Raw genomic sequence first — 6,946 nt, 5'->3', positions numbered from 1 at the left:
TTGAATCTGATTTATTTTTCAACATGCATGGACAATGAGTCATTGATAATCCTTGTATGTGATATGTTAAAATTTGAGATTTGTATGTGATACGTATAGGCGATGACACATTGTTAAGCCTTAAGTTGTTTTGAATGGGTGTTTGGATGTGTCATTATTGTCTATTTACAGCCCAGGTTGTTTGGTTTCGGTTTTTTCAGGTTGTTATTTTGATGGTTGAATCAAGGCGATGAGCCTTTGGAAAGCCTTACACTGGTATGATAGAAAACATTCTTTAAATGGGTGTTTCGATCTGTGATTGTTTTTGTTTATAGCTGACATGTTAGAGAAGATGCTCTGATGGGGTGTTTGGATATGTGACTATTGTATGCTAGCTAGTCAGCTCGATTGTTTTTTGTTAGTAGGGTTATGATATTTGTATGAGCCTCAATGTTGTCATTAGTAATGTATGCGTAGCATTGGTTCTATTCGACGTGCTTGTAAAGTTAGGCAATGAAGCTTTGTTGAGCCTTTGGTTTTGTATACCTGAATCTAGGCCATGATGATAACCGTTTAAGGTTGGCGGCTGGCATCGCTTTTGAAAAACAACCATTCCTCCTTTAGTCTGAGCTTACACTTATGATTGTATACAAATGTTAATAATTGATATTATATTAATATTCAACCTTTGTGTGCATATGGTGTTTCTACACTATGCATTTTATGTTTCTTTAATGATTGTATATGATATCAATTATCAACGTTGATATGCATATTTTGCTTGTACTCTTTGCACTATTGCTTTAATTGGCTTTGATATGTTGTACTTTGGGCTTTTGTGTTTGTTTAAGTGATTTATTTGTGTGGGCTTTTGGCCCGGCCTCCACGTGTTATTGACTTTGTTGTCGGCATGTGCGTAGATGTTATAAAGGGTTTCAAGGCAATGATGTGTAGGATAACCGTTCACAAAATAAATAAAATAAGAATTTTATTAATAAACAATCTGATTGCAATACATAAAGAGGAACAAAACTAAACTGAAAGAAATTACAATACCAGAAATGTAAATTAAACTAAGAACAGGTTACGAGAAAAACAACGGTGACTGAGGCACGTGAAGATCACGCTTCCCTTAAAACAGATTTCGGGCCACCCAGGTGAACCTGTCTGTTTCCCAGGGTACAACAGCCTAAGCAGATTGTACTGCCGGGATTAGCCTAGCACCTGAAAAAATACCTGAAACGAGAGTGCGTAGAGATTCAAGATTAGGGAAAACGTTAGAAGCTGTGTGTGTGGTATGAACCATACGAATTTCAGTGTGCCTAAAATAAAGCACAAAGATTTGTATTTATACTGATTAGAATTCGAATAAGATAACTGAATATTGAATGCACCATTCAATAAAATCAGTTATAGAATTCAATAGCACAATGAATTCTGAAACCTGTAAAATAAATTTAGAATTCAATGGCATAATTAATTCTGTAACTTAATCATTTGACTGGTGGAATTTTGAACAGTCTCTAGTTGACAACACCCGGCCAAGACACATATAAAAAATACTAAAGGCGGCTCTAAGCGGCTCGCGGTGATGCGAGCGTGCGAAGTGCAAAGTGCGCCATCAAAGCGCCACATTGCGCCCATCGCCCTCGTCCCGGTCCTGTAACACCCCGAAAATATAAAACTTTATATTAGAATTATGAAGTATAAAATAAACAAGAATAAACTGACTAGGACTAGATAACCCAGTTAGATACAACATTGTGAATCCAAATAAATGGATGGTAACTCCTAAATTAATACACGAAACAATAATTGAGGGACCTAAGTTACAAAGTTGGAAACTTGGGTGATTATAATCAAAATAACACACACCAAACACACACTTAGGTGTGTTTGGTCGAACAAGAACATAGGGGGCGACACAGGCTCCCCACCAAACCCTAGTGCATGTCAAACTTGATCAAATTGAGAGTTCAAATCAGCTCCAAATCGATTTTCAAGCACGAATTTGTGATCACCTTGTTGAGGGGATCATAAGGTATGCAAAATTTTGATGTTTTGATCCATCTTAAATTATAGGTTAATTGTGAAAAACTGAAATTGAGCTTGAATATGTCTTGCATGGATGAAATTAGAAGTAATATGGCATCTAGAGATAAACCCTAGATGATTTCTTGTTAAAATCTAGCATTATACTTGTGGGGTTTATAATCACCATTGTAGGTGATTAGTGAGTTTGTAGAAACTAAATAAACACTAGAATTATGGTTCTTATTTTAGTGAAATCTGAATTCATGTGTTGAATCTGAAATTATTGATGTTAAAATTTAGTATAGATTTGTTAATTGAAGTGAATGTAGATGAAAATAACATGTCAAGAACCTAGTAATGGTTATGTAAAAATCTGACCTGCTAGGTGTTTGTTAAAACGCCTAAGTGAGGAGTAAAACGTTAAAGATCGGACAAAAACGCAGATTTAAATATCGTAATGAATTGTCCGATTTTTTGTTATAAAAGAGTTCTAAATTTGGTTGTGAATGGAACTCTATAGGTAAAGAATCCGGATCGTCAAGTGAACAAGCCGGAGGTGATACACGCTTGAAAGGTGTGCTTTAAAGGTACGTAACCACGGTTTTGTTACGTTATGTTTGTTATGTACTTTTACTAATAGACTTGAATTTAGAATAGAGTATGAATTTGGATGTCTAGTTGAAGTGACGAAGATCACTAGATAAGTAAATGGGTTAAATGTTAGTTAGAACAAGTTTAGTATGTTGTAAAATGGTGGTTCCCATTAAACAACCAAACGGGTCAAACAATGGTCGAATTTTGTAGTGTTGAAGTGATTAAAACATCACTCATTAAAATTGAGTTATAAAAGCGTAATCCCTGGAATGGACGTGATACGCTAAGATTGACAAGCCCGGGAATGGGTAATTATGGTTAGAAACCAATGTCGATGAATTACGCTAGGATGTAACTTGACCCGTTACATTAAAGGAATTGTTGTTAAAGTATGCGTAGTTGCATTGTAGATTAGAAGTTGTGTTGATTTTAGTGACCATGATCGTTACTTGAAGTGATAGGGTTAGAATTGATAAGGAACCGTTTTGTAGTCATCATATTGGAGGATTCCCACAAGATGAGCCAACGGGTCGAATAATAGTGTAAATTGTAGTATTAGTGTCTCAATTCGTTAGCAATGGCGACATTAATCACAAGAGCATTAAACCATGGGATTGGTATGGAAATGCAAGTGATGCTAAGCCCTGGATGATGGGCATAAGGCGCCATAGGCTTACTAGTGAAATGGTAGTAAAAGGGTAAAGTTAGAACGGGTCGAATAAATGCATAGTGACATTTAGTCGTCCGGCCCGTAAATCGAATTTTCGGTATGATAATTGTAATAGGCACGTCGGTAATGAATTTACAGATGTATAGGAAAAAGAATCACCTAAAACGGACTTACGAGTCAAAAGTTAAGGCTAAACGAAGTTGAAAATTTGAATTTCCGGAGCTGGCAGCAAATGCAGGTCACAAACCTGCACTTGTTGGAAAAGCGTTTCTCCCGCGCCACGCGACAGGATCCTTCAGATCCCCCGCGACACGCGACAGGTGCCGTGATACGCGGCATAATGAATAGAACCTGCCGCGACACGCGGCAGGGTAATTTTTGAAATTTTATTTTATTTTTCATGTTTCGATGACGGAACTTGTTTACATGTACTATGTCAATGTCAAAACTAACATTCTTAGTGGTTTTGACCTTAGGTGACAATGGGGATCTTACGGATGGCGATCAAGCAAGTTTTTGAAGAACCGAACACACTTTAGAAGCTTCCGCGATATTTAAACTTTATTAGACAATGTTTTTGTATGTAAACGATTTGCTAAACAACTTATGAATATTTGAATTAGTCGGTAGTTGACTAATGTTTGGTCACTTTGGAACTTATGTTTTAATTTACACGACTTTTATATAAAAACCATACGAAATATTATTATATTCATGTGGTAATTAGACGGGTGTTACAGGTCCCGTGCCCAGGCACGTGTCGGGTGCTTCGCACCCTCCTGGCTACCACTGGGTGTGAGTTGTCATACAAGAATACATTCGTGTAGAAAGTTCTAATTATAAATCCACAAAAGATTTATCTCTCCACCTATGTGGGACAAGCTAAATTTCCCACATGTTTATGGTTCCAACACACAAACTTAATGCACAAGATCTCTCATTCATCTTGGCTTATTTATTAAATATTCATTATATTAACTCATAATATAATATTATTTATTAAATTTCCAACATGATGATGAAAGAAGTTTGGTCGTTATTGTTATAATATGGAGAATGCCTTTCATTCGTAGCCACAATAACGAACATTTTATGAGCATGATGCTAATATGAAATGAAATTATAATGTGCAATGTCTTTACCTGGCATGGCACTCCGTTGTAGCTACGATAGAGATTTGTTTATGGCTATTGGTAACATTTCAGATTTATTTCACGTCGGCTAACATATGAGCCATTTATGATTTAGGGAAATAAAAAGTGATATAATGTAACGCCCTAAAACGCATTAACCTAAGATTCGCAGCGGACACTACATAACTAGAAATTTTCCTTCATGATATTCTTTCTTTCATTTAAATACATTAATCTCTTTTATAATTTAATGCAAAACTAACATACATGACTCAATTAAGTGACTACGTATACACCCACATACAATCCGTGTCTTGACTCGATCTTCAACCGCGTACGCTTCTAGATGAAACATCCAACATGTATAGCCTGCAGTCACCACATTCAAACACATTATTAGCAACCAGTGACATAATACAAAAATCTTAGCACAAGCATAATAGCGCATCAACGTTTCATGCTTTTTCTTATACTAGCCCCTTCATCCATCCACTCGATTACTCGCATCAGATTGTGGAGTCAACCTTCACATCCTTTGTTACCATGCCTACACTACACATTAATTCTCAAGAGAAAAGCGATTAGTACATTAGCTTCCATTTACATGATCATGTCCTCAAATATACATAACTCATCTTATTCATTCAAGCATAATTTCATTATGTAAGTTCCCTTTCTTACCCAACCAAATCGAATCTTTTTCTTAACCACTTCTAACCTATTCCATTAAAAACTTAACTTACTACTTGCATCAAACCATATCTTCTTACACTGCATTCAACAATAATCACATATCATAAATACATTAACAACCAAAGAGTAAGTTCGGAGTGCACTTACCTTGCGCGTCCGTATTCTCGTCCGCTTACTTGATTGAGTCCTCTTAGCCCGTTAGCCTTCAAAGCTCCCATCCATCTTGACATGATTCCTATACACTCATGTCATTACATTCACATTCTTATTAGCATATATGCTTATACATGTGAACAACCATATCAAATTCACATCTAATATACGACCTACATAAAGCATACTTAACATCATTAATCCACTCAAACAGGCATAAAACATACTCGACATCATCCCTACATAATACTCACATGAACTATATCCATTTACCCACTACTTGCATACAATTTCACTTATTATTGTCTTTTAGACATTTCATCAAACACCTGGTGCGCGTATCATTTTCTAAGCATAATGTACAAGTGCTTTAAGCATGTTCTTCCTTATTTCATCTTATGAACCCTTACATTCAAGCAAAATCTCATAATCACAAATTCCACATCAAGTTTATCTATCTAAGCTTATCATACTACACCCTATATATCACAAAATCACACTATAACATCTTCAAGTTCATCATGATCATCATCTTCACACTCATGCAATGGGTTTTATTCTAAATCACCCAATTACTTGAATTTACTCATAACATAAGTTCTACTTGATGTTTCTAACACCTCTACATGCTTAATTTCATACAAATTCATGGATTGATCATAACCCACTTCAAACAAGATCATCAAATCTAAATTTTAAGACATACCTTATGATCCCCTTGCGAAGGTGATCGTTAATTCATGTTCAGTTGTGAATTTGGACCTCATTCCACCCTTCAATTTGATGATTTATCAAGAACAAGGGTTTGAACCCTTGTTCTTCTTCTTCCTGCTCGTTCCACGCACACACCAAGTGTGTGTGTGTGTGTTTTCCTTTTATTTAATAGATTATGTTTCCCTTTTTAACGGTTTTGGTCCCTTAAACTTCGTTTCAATTAATAATGAGACTTACACTCGTTATCTTGTTACTTATATACATGTCACCACTTGGTTAAATATTTCTAGTCAACTTTTATTTACGGTTCCGTTTTTACCCTAAACGGTATTTTTACCCGGTTCCTTTATATTAACCGAGTTTAAATTATCAAACCCATTTTGGGGTGTTACATATAAGTTTCACATTTATAAGACTTTTTGATGATTTTGTTTATAGTCTTCAACATGGCAAGTGAAAAAGAGGCCCAACATCTAGCATACCTACCGAAATTGCTAGACGAGGTTATTGCTTATGATCAACAAGATAACCGAGAAGTTGGCGGATCTTACTAATAGGGTCGCGAATCTTCATCACTGGTAATTGGAGTTGCAATCTAAAATTGATGCGCTACATGAAGGTGCTAAGGAAATGAAAGTACATTAGATTTTTATGTTTTGCTTTATGTTATTACTAGGTTATCACCCGCGAACTTCGCGGGTAGAAAAATTTACTTTATATTAATCGAGTTATGTCATAAATAAAATAAAAATACATGTTTTCAAACGTAATTTTTTTATAATTGTTTTGAATTGAAAGTTGTAGTCAATGGGTTGCGAGTAAGGTCAGAAACTTTGGGCAAGAACCGGAGGCAGAAACTTGCCTCTCTGAACGACCCATGTAACAAAAAAAAATACTTTTATTTTTTATAATAAAATATACACATGAAGTTGTTCGAACCTGCAAAACAAACTCATTTAATTAAATTTAGAAGTTA

General features: G+C 35.4%; 1 long non-coding RNA gene across 1 annotated transcript; it reads right to left on the bottom strand.

Moving 5' to 3' along the window:
- Positions 1–4,625: 4,625 nt before the first annotated feature.
- On the bottom strand, positions 4,626–6,089 carry LOC110928253. Its single transcript, XR_002586243.1, has 3 exons — positions 5,963–6,089; positions 5,251–5,338; positions 4,626–4,779 (listed from the first exon to the last, which is right to left on the bottom strand). It is a non-coding gene; the product is annotated as an uncharacterized LOC110928253 (long non-coding RNA).
- Positions 6,090–6,946: the final 857 nt, after the last annotated feature.

This window comes from Helianthus annuus, chromosome 3, assembly GCF_002127325.2.
Source record: "Helianthus annuus cultivar XRQ/B chromosome 3, HanXRQr2.0-SUNRISE, whole genome shotgun sequence".
Lineage (NCBI taxonomy): Eukaryota > Viridiplantae > Streptophyta > Magnoliopsida > Asterales > Asteraceae > Helianthus > Helianthus annuus.
The sequence above is the reverse complement of the archived record's forward strand: the minus strand, read 5'-3'. Positions and strand labels throughout refer to the sequence as shown.